Source organism: Chiloscyllium punctatum, chromosome 27, assembly GCF_047496795.1.
Source record: "Chiloscyllium punctatum isolate Juve2018m chromosome 27, sChiPun1.3, whole genome shotgun sequence".
Taxonomy (NCBI): domain Eukaryota; kingdom Metazoa; phylum Chordata; class Chondrichthyes; order Orectolobiformes; family Hemiscylliidae; genus Chiloscyllium; species Chiloscyllium punctatum.
This window is the reverse complement of record NC_092765.1, coordinates 69,617,363-69,627,717: the sequence shown is the minus strand read 5'-3', so window position 1 is coordinate 69,627,717 and position 10,355 is coordinate 69,617,363. Positions and strand designations below refer to the sequence as shown.

Genomic DNA, 10,355 nt, shown 5'->3' with positions numbered 1-10,355 from the left:
GAATGAGGCTGGGAGCCTCGGGGGTGGAGAGATAAATGGGAAGGAGAGTTGGGGGAAAGGTCACTGAGAGTGCAATAGGTGGTTGTTGATGGGGATAAGATTGTTAGGTCAGAGAGGACGGTGGAGTGGATAGGTGGGAAGGAAGATTGACAGGTGGGACAGGTCATGAGGGTAGCGCTGAGCTGGATGGTTGGAACTCGGGTAAGGGGGGAGGGGAAATGAGGAAACTGGTGACGTCCACATTGATGTCATGGGGTTGAAGGGTCCCAAGGCAGAAGATAAGACGTTCTTCTCTCTTCCTTCCTCAGGTGGTGAGGGAGTGGCGAAGTTCTCGGCAGAGTGGGCGGGGGAGTTCAAATGTTTGACCACAGGGCGGTGAGTTGATTTTCAGGTGTCGTGGAGATGTTCTGTGAAGCAAGATGTGAGAAGGCATCAGTTTCCTCATCTCCTCGCAGAGCACTTTAGAGAACATCTCCTAACACCTGCACCAATCAACCCCACCGCCCTATTGGATTCATACCTGTGTGGGCAAGCCCCAATGGATTTCTAACCCATCGCCTAAACCACACGTCTACCACCGCATGCTTACAGAGGATACAGAGCTAAGGAGGATTGTAGGGACTGGAAGAGGTTTCACAGTTTAAGAGTGTAGTGGGGACTGGAGGAAAATACCAAAATCTGGAGGGTTTAAGATTGAAGGATTCTGCAGAGAAATGTTACAAGGTTAAAGCCAGGATTCTTGACAGTGAGGAGTAACAGAAAATTCTTGGGGTCAACGTCCAGAGATTCTTCAAAGTTGCCAACCAAGTTGTTAGGGTTGTGAAGAAAGCCAATGATGTGTCAGCTTTCCTTAGTAGGGGATTGAGTTTAAGAGCTGTGAGGTTATTCTGCAGCTTGATACAGCCTGTGGTTAGACCACGATTGGAATATTGTGCTTAGTTTTGGTTGCCTCATTTCAGGAAAAACGTGGAAGCTTTGGAGATGGTGCAGAGGAGATTTATCAAGATTCAGCCTGGACTGGAGGGGAGGACTTATGAAGAAAGGTTGAGGAGCCAGGGCTTTTCTGTTTGGAATAAAAAAGGATGAGAAGTGACTTGATAGAGGTGTATGAGATGATGAGAGGCATACGTAGAGTGGGTGGCCTGAGTTTTTTTTCCAATTGCGAAAATGGCTATATCTTGGAGGCAAAATTGTAAGGTAATTGGAGGAAGGTTGAGGGGTGATGTCAGAGGGAGGTACTTTAGACAGAGTGTGTTGGATGAGTGGAATGTATTGCCAGTATTGGTGGTAGAGTCAGATACATTAGGACATTTGAATACATTTTGGATAGGCACATGAATGACAGCAAAATTAATTTCTCAAAATGGAGACCTGTGACCAGTGGTATTCCACAGGGATCCGTGCTGGGACCACTGTTGCTTTCGATACATATCAATGATTTGGAAGAAGGTATCGGTTCCTTGATTAGTTTGCAGATGACACTAAGATTAGTGGAGTAGCAGACAGTGAACGGGACTGTCAGAGAATACTACAGAATATAAATGGATTGGAGAGGCGGGCAGAGAAACGGCAGATGGAGTTCAATCTTGGCAAACGCAAGGTGATGCATGTCGGAAGTTCCAATTCAAAAGTGAACCCACAGTAAATGGAAAAGTCCTGGGGAAAATTGATGTACAGAGATGTCTGGGTATTCAGGTCTATTATTCCTTGAAGGTGGTAACGCAGGTCAGTAAAGTGGTCAAGGTGGCATAAGTCATACTTTCCTTCATTGGACGGGGTATTGAGTACAAGAGTTGGCAGGTCATGTTACAGTTGCTTAGGAGTTTGGTTTAGAATATTACGTACAGTTCTGGTCTCCACATTACCAAAAGGATGTGCATGCTTTGGAGAGGGTGCAGAGGAGGTTCACCAGGATGTTGCCTGGCATAGAGGGCGCTAGCAATTTGGAGAGATTGAATAGTTTTGGATTATTTTCATTAGAAATACAAAGTTTGATTGGGGACCTGATTGAGGTCTGCAAAATCATGGGATTTATAGACAAGGTGAATAGCAAGAAGCTTTTTTCCCCAGAGTGCGAAACTCAATTACTAGGGGTCACGAGTTCACAGTAAGAGAGGAAAGATTTAGGGCAGATATGCGTGGCAGGCCCCCATACGCAGAGAGTGATGGGGGCCTGCAACACTTTGCCAGCGGAGGAGGAACAGGCAGGAATGATAATGTCAGTTAAGATGTATCCACACAGATGCCTGAATGGGCAGGGAGCAGATCCTCACAAAATAGGTGAAGGGTTTAGACATAGAATCTGGATCAGCGGAGGCTTAGCGGGCTGAAGAGCCTGTTCCTGTGCTGTGATTTTCTTTGTTCTTTCAATGGTCTGCAGGATAAATTGATCTTAGAGTAGGATAAAAGATTGGCACAAAACTGAGGGCTGAAGGGCTTGTACTGTGCTGTACTGTTCCTTGTTTTAAATAGGGAGAGTTCCGATGGCAGGAAGAGGTTTCAGGAGGCTGGAGAGGATGGGATCTGAATGAATAGACACATTACGAAGGGTTTACTAGGATTGTCGGAGGTAACAGAGACAGCAATGATCTGATCTGGAGAAGACGGCCCAGACTGGGAGGGTTGTGGGGACTGGAGGTGGTTTCACGGGAGCACATAGAGCCACAGGATGTTACAGGAATGTGGAGAGCTGTACTGTCTACATGTGTTCATGAAGATGGAGAGGTTGGGAGGGATGGAGCAGCTTACAGAGAGAAGGATGTTAGTAGGATGGAGCGGTTTACACAGACAGGGAGGATTTTCGGTGAATGGAGCAGATTACAGAGATAAAGTGGATTGTATAAACTGGAGGACCAAACAGAGATATGGAGGGTACTCGTGACTGAAGATGTTTACAGATATAGGACGTTTAACTTTGCAGATTATTTAGATATGAAGAGTGTGGAGTCTGACAGATTTTCCAGAAGGGCAGTAATTTTGGTCGGAGACATTTTCACAGATAAGGGAGCATTAGGAAACTCCTCCTGAATGGTCAAAGTGGGAAGGGTTATAGGGGAGGGTGACATTTACACAAGTAGGGGCGTAAATGCTGGAGAATGTTATAGAGATGAGTAAATGGATGGAGATACAGGAGGGGCTTACATTGAAAAGGTGGGTGTTAGCGATGGGATGATGTTACACAGAGAGTGAGTCTTGTCCGAACTGGTTCGGGAGAATCACAGGCTTTCAGTGGGTTCGACAGATCGGGAGTGCTGCAGGGACCTGAGAGGGTTGTTGTGTCTCCACCGAGTGATCGGGTCTTTAGGACTGGAAGAGGTTACGTAGATACGGAAACATTGAAGACAATGTGTGCCGCCTTCTTTTTCTTGAACAGAGCCTCAATATCCTCCATCAGCCAGGGATCCCTAAACCTGCCAGCTTTTCCCGTCACTCTAACAGAGATCACACTTTTAAAATCCTCCCATTTGCCAGTCATTCCATTTCCTTCAAACAGACTCACCCAGTGGATGGGTGCATGATGTGGAGGAGCTGCTGTTGGACTTGGGTGGACAACGTTAAAAACCACCCAACCCCAGCTTACAGTCCAGCGGGTTTATTTAGAGGCACTGGGTTTCATCGCGCTGCTCCTTCAGCAGGTGGTTGTGGAGCTCAATAAACATGCCCAGAATTTATAGCAACAGGATTGCAGTGTCATGGAATATAATATCAAACACATTTAGTTGAAGTTTTCATCTTTAAGAATGATTACCTGGATTTCGAAAGCTGGTCCTTTGAATTAAATCTGTTGGACTATAACCTGGTGTTGTGTGATTTTTAATTCACCCAATCGACCTCTGCTCAATCTGCCAAATAGCCCCAAAATTGGCCCTGCTCCAGATTAAGACCTTACTCTGTGGACCTGCCTGAACTTTTTCCATAACTATGTTAAAACGAAGACAGTTGTGGTCATTGGACCCAAAGTGCTCACCGACTGACACTTCAGTAAATGACTGAACTCGTTTTCTGAGGGGAGGTCTCGTTTTCAGCTGCCTGAGTAGAGTGGGGCCCTCTCCATTTTGATCTTGGAAACTTTCTTGGACACATTTGACAAATTCCACCCCATACAGGACTTTTTACACTCCGGGTGGTCCAGGCAATCTAGGGGAAGGTAAAATCTCCAACCAATACTATTCTATTATTTCTATATGTACCTGCAATCTCTCTACACATTTTCTCCTCTCATACCCGCTGGCTATTTGTGGGTCCAGAACACAATCCCAGCAGACTGACCAACCCCTTTTTGATTCTAAATTCTAACCATATGACCTCATTTGATCACCCCGAAAGAGTATCCTCTCTCAGCACTGTTATGTCCTCCCTTACCAAAAGGGACAACTCCCCCTCCTCACATACTTGCCCTTCTATCACGCCTGTAGCTTCCGTGTCCTGGAACACTGAGTTGCCAGTCCTGGCCTTCTCCCAGCGATGTTTCTGTTATGGTTATAATATCCTAGTCCCCAGAGCCAATCCATGCTCTGATCTCGTCTGCCTTACCTGTCAGGTCTCATGACTCGAAATAAATGTCCTTTAAACCAGAAGTCTTTTCCCTCCCTTTACTGTGCCCCGAGATATCCTGGATAGAAAACATGCTCTCGATGGCTGATGCATTTTTCCCTTGACTGATCAATGGGTCGTCTCTTACTTAGAGTCCAAAACCCTGCCAAACTAGTTTAAACCCTCTGGGGTAAGACAAACAAATCTCCCCCCAGGGATACTGGTGCACCTCTGGTTCAAGTCTAACCTGCCCCCCTTTTTCAGGTCACCTCTACCCCAGAAGAGATCCCAATGATCCAAGAACTGAAAACCCTGCCCCCTCCACCAGCTCCTCAGCCACGTATCCATCTAGCCGATCTTTCTATTTCTACCCTTATTGGCATGTGGCACTGGGAGTATTCTGGAGATCACAACCCTTGAGGTAATACTTCTTAACTTCTTTCCGCACTCCCTGTATGTATTTCACAGGATACCATCCCTTTGACTAACTGTGTCATGTGGACCAATGTGAACAATAATCTCTGAATATTTATCCTGCCACTTCAGAATGTTCTGTAACTGCTCAGAGACATCCTTGACCCTCATACCAGGGAGGCAGCACACCATCCTGGGGTCTCTTCTGCAGCCACACAACCTCCTGTCTGTCCCCCTCACAACTGAATCTCCTATCAGTATCACTATCAATAGAGAGGATCTGACAAACAGAGATTGGGAGGACTATCTGCAGTTGGGTCTATATTTGGAAAGTGGGAGTACGTTAAAGCGATGCAGTGAGAGTTCAGGGCCAGTGTGTTCCTGACGAGGGAATAGCAAAGACAGCAAGTCCAGCAAATACTAATCAAGTGATATTGTGAGTTTGATAAAGAAAATACACTGCAATAAACACAAGTGAAGCCATTCAAAAGTATAGGGACTGCAAGTTGGGCTCCAGAAAAATAAATGTATTTTAGCAGTATAGTAAGGATAGGAAAATTACTGAGGGAAGAGTTGGAAACTAAAGGACCAATCTGTGCATGGAGCCAGAGGAAGTAGGTGAGGTCTTCAATTAATACTTCCCATCTGTATTCACACAGGAGAAAGGCATTGTACCCGGGGATTTCAGTTGGGATGGCAAGTTTCTCGAACATGATCCATTTTTTCACATGCATAAAGTTGGAGGAATCCCCAGTGCCCAATGAAATGTATTCCAGGCTGCTATGGGAGGTAAGGAAGGAGATTGCTGGGGCCCTGATGGATATGTTTAATACTTTGTTGGCCACAGGTGAAGTGCTGAATGACTGGAGAATCGCTAATGTGGTTCCTTTATTCAAGAAGGGCAGCAGGGATAGGCCAGGTAATTACAGAGCAGAGAGTCTGACAGCAGGGGGAGGGAAATCATTAGAAACAATTCTGATTGACAGAATGAATCAACATTTGGAAAGGCAGAGATCGATTATGGATACTCATCACGAATTTGATAAAGATCCTGTCCCAAATTCAGCTGAGATTTTTGTTTGAAATTATGATTGAGGATTTTGATGAGGGCAGTGCAGAAGATGTAGGTTACATGGAGTTCATTAAGGAGCTTGACAAAGTCCCTCCTGGAATGCAGGTCCAACAGACCAATGGGATCCAAGGCAATTTGGCAACCTGGATCCACAACGGTGGAGGGTAAGTTTTGTGTTTGAAATTCTTTCACCAGCGGGTGTACCACAGGGATCTGTGCAGCAACCATTGCTGTTTATTATAGAAAATAGAACATCGAAAAGTACGGCACAGAACAGGCCCATAGGCCCACGAAGTTGTGCTGAGATTTAATCCTAATGTAAAATATAGTAACTTAACCTACGGACCCTTAGATTAGATTATATTACAGTGTGGAAACAGGCCCTTCGGCCCAACAAGTCCACACCGACCCGCCAAAGCGCAACCCACCCATACCCCTACATTTATCCCTTACCTAACACTACGGGCAATTTAGCATGGCCAATTCACCCTGACCTGCACATCTTTGGACTGTGGGAGGAAACCCACACAGACACGGGGAGAACGTGCAAACTCCACACAGTCACCTGAGTCGGGAATTGAACCCAGGTCTCTGGCGCTATCAGGCAGCAGTGCTAACCACTGTGCCACCGTGCCGCCCCTCAACTCACTGCTATCCATGTGCATGTCCAGCAGTCGCTTAAATGTCCCCAATGACTTCGCTTCCACCAGCACCGCTGGCAACGCATTCCATGCATTCACAACTCTCTGCGTAAAGAACCTACCTCTGATGTCTCCTTTATACCTCCCTCCTAATATCTTCAAACTATGACTTCTCGTACCAGTCAATCCTGCCCTGGGGAAAAAAGTCTCTGGCTATTTACTCTATGCATTCCTCTCATTATTTTGTACAGTATTATATACATTTATGAGTTGGATGTGAAAGCAGAAGGTATCATTAGTAAGTTTGCAGCTGACGTGAAGGTGAGGGTGTTGTCCACAGTGAGGGAGATGGTCTCAGGCTACAGTCTGAAGATTGAGGCTGGGACAGAATTTCAAGACAGGAATTTAAATAGAGGGAAAACTGATTCATTAAAGTGCATTTATTCCAAAGTAAAAAGCCTAACAGTTAAGGCAGATGAACTCAGTGCATGGACGGGAACATGGGACTGGGGTACCATAGTATGACAGAAAGACAGCTGAGGGAGGGGCAGGACTGGGAGCTCAATGTTCCAGGGTACAGATTCTACAGGATGGAGAGAACAGGAGGTGACAGAGAAGGGGGAGTGGAGTTTTTGATCAATGAAAACATTACAGCAGGACTTCGAGAGGAGATTCCAGAGAACGCCCAGTGAAGCCATAATGGTGCAACTGAGAAATGAGAATGGGTCATCAGTTTGATATGACTGTACTACAGGCCCGCAGTAGTCAGCGGGAATTTGAGCAGCAAATATGTCGGGAGATCTCAGAGATCTATAAAAATGATAGGATTGTAATGGTCGGGGAGTTTAACTTTCCAAACCAAGACCCGGACTGCTAGAGTGTTCAGAGCTTGGGTGCGAAGAATTTGTTTGTCATATTTAAGAAAACTGTCTCAGTCAGAATGTAAATGGTCAGACTGCAGAAAGGGGGAAAACCTGACCTCCCCTTGGGAAACAAGGAAAGGAAAGGGACTGAGTCATTAGTGGGGCAACACTTTCGCAAAGTTCTCACGATTCTATTAGTTTGAAAATAGCGATGGAAAAGGATAAGCCTGGTCCACAAGTTAAAGATCAAAACTGGCCTTGCTTCAAGAGCTTTTAACAATTGATTGTGGAGGATATTTGCAGGTAAAGGGACGTTAGGCAGGTGGGAAACTTTCAAAAGAGAGATAAAATGAAAGGTCAGGGCCATCATATTCCTGTTAGTGTGAATGACAATGCTGACACAAGTAGGAAACATTGGATAAGGGGGGGTATTGAGGCTCTGGTCAACAAAAGGGGGCACATGTCACATATAGCCAGCTGGATTAAGGGAATTCATTGAAGAACATTGCGGGTGGAGTAATACATTTAAGAGGGAAATCACGAGGGCCCAAAGGGGACCTGAGAAAGCTTTGGCAAATCAGGCTGAGGAAAATCCAAATTGATTCTACATGTATATTAACAACACAAGATTAACTAGGGGGAGAATACGGCTCCTTGAAGATTAATGGAGCCAGCCACAGGAGATGGGTGAAATACTAAACGAAAATGTCATGTTTGAACTTACTGTGGAGGAAGACTGGTGAAGTCAGGGGGAAAAAATGTGATGTCTTCAAAAGACTCCAGATAACAGGAGGTACTAAGAGGTATTAAAATGCATATAAGGGAGACAAGTCCTTGGGAACTAATGAAGTATATCTCAGGATATTGTGAGAAGCTCAGGAAGAAATTGGGGAGTCCCAAAAAGAGATTTTTCTATCACTGATAGCTGGAAGTTATCAGTGTCTCCAGGGAGCCTGGAGGGGGGCTAATGTTGTGCCAGTGCTTAGGAAAGGCTACGAGGGAAAGCCACGGACATCAACACCAATTGGCTTGATGTCAGTGGTGCATACATTGTTGGAAGCAAGTCTGCAGGTCAGGAGTTATATGCATTCCAAAGACAAGGATTGATTAGGGATAGTCAGCACAGCTTTGGAATACTGCGTAGAATGCTGATCATCCTGATTTAGGAAGCATTTTCCGAAACTGTAAATGCTGCAAGGATTGATGAAGATGTTACTGATACGGTGTGACAGAAACGGAGAGGCTGAATAAGCTGGAAAGTAACATGGGGGTGGGGGGGATGAGATAGTTTTGGCAGATAAGGTAAAGGAGAATGCAACGAGTTTTCTACAGCACAAAAGTACAAAAAAGCAACTGGAGAGACACTAGGGCCCCTCAAAGATCAGTGAGGCCATCGATGTGTGGAACCACAGGAGATGGGCAAGAGCCAAAATGAGCATTTCATGTCAGAACGTACTGTGAACAAAAACTAGGAAACAAAGGAAAGAAACAGTGATGGCTTGTAAAGAGTCCCTATTACAGAAGAGGTGGCACTGGAGGTCTTAGAACAGAAAGGGAGAGAAAGCCCTAGGTCCTAAACAAGTGTATCCCAGAACATTGTGACAATGTAGTGCCAGGGACATGAGCAGGGATATTTATATCATTGTCTTTCTCATTCCCATTGGGTGGAGGTGGCTGAGGGGTGACCTTATCAAGGTTTAGAAAACCATGAAGGGTACAGGAAAGTTGATTAGCCAACGTCTTTACCCCAGTGTAGTGGGGTCCATAACTAGATGGGATTGAACTGCAAAAGGAGAAGGTGTTAGCAATTCTGGAAAGTGTTAAAATTTGTAAGTGCCTTGCACTAGATAGGATTGATCCTTGGATTCTCTGGTAAGCCAGGAAGGAGATTGCCAAGCCTTTGGCTTTGATCTTTATGTCATCATTATGTACAAGAATAGGGCCAGATGGCTGGAGGATAGCAAATGTTGACCCCTTGACCAAGAAGGGAAGTAAAGACAACCCTGGGTAATTATAGACCTGTGAGCCTTACTCCGATTCTGGGTAAAGTGTTGGAAAGGCTTGTAAAAGAGGCTAGCATTTACAATCATCTGGAGGTGAATACGTTGATGAGGGATATTCAGCACGGTTTTGTGAAGGGTAGGTCATGCCTCACAAACCTTATTGACGTATTTGAGAAGGTGACCTAACAGGTGAATGTGGGTAAAGCAGATATTGGTAATGCAGATGAACAGAGAGATCACTGTGTCTATGTACATGGATTCATTGAAAGTCGCCACCCAGGTTGAAAGAGTTATTAAGAAGGCATTCAGCGTGTGAGCTTTTATTGGTACAGGGATTGAGTTTCAGAACCATGAGATAATGCTGCAGCTGTTCAAAACTCTGGTGCAGCCGCATTTGGAGTTTTGACTATGGTTCAGACTAACGCATTACAGGAAGGATGTTGAAGATTTGGATAGGGTTCAGAGGAGACTTACTAAGATTTTACCGGGTCTGGAGTGAAGGACTTACGAGTAATGCTGAGAGACTTGAATCTGTTTCTGTTCGTGAGAAGACATTTGAGGCCAATTAATTGAGACATATAACATAAACAGAGAGTTAGATGAGTTGGACAGTGAGAGCCTTTTGTCTTGGATCGCGATGCCTAATGCGAGGGGAGACAGTAAATTGAGGTAGATACTAATATTAATAAATAGATATGGGACAGATGCCAGAGGTAGGTTCTTTACTCAGAATAGCCGGGCCATGGAATGCATTGGCGGCAACAGTGGTAGACTCGCCAACTTTAAGGGCATTTAAATGGTCATTGGATAGGCATATGGACAAGAATGG

The 10,355-nt window shown here is 45.1% G+C and overlaps 1 long non-coding RNA gene across 1 annotated transcript in view; it reads right to left on the bottom strand.

Annotated features, from left to right (window-relative positions):
• Positions 1 to 365: 365 nt before the first annotated feature.
• Positions 366 to 10,355, bottom strand: part of LOC140453314 (uncharacterized) — a 55,735-nt gene continuing 45,745 nt past the window's right edge. The window contains exon 6 of the long non-coding RNA XR_011952348.1: positions 366 to 407. This is a non-coding gene — a long non-coding RNA (uncharacterized lncRNA). The remainder of the gene's footprint in view (positions 408 to 10,355) is intronic.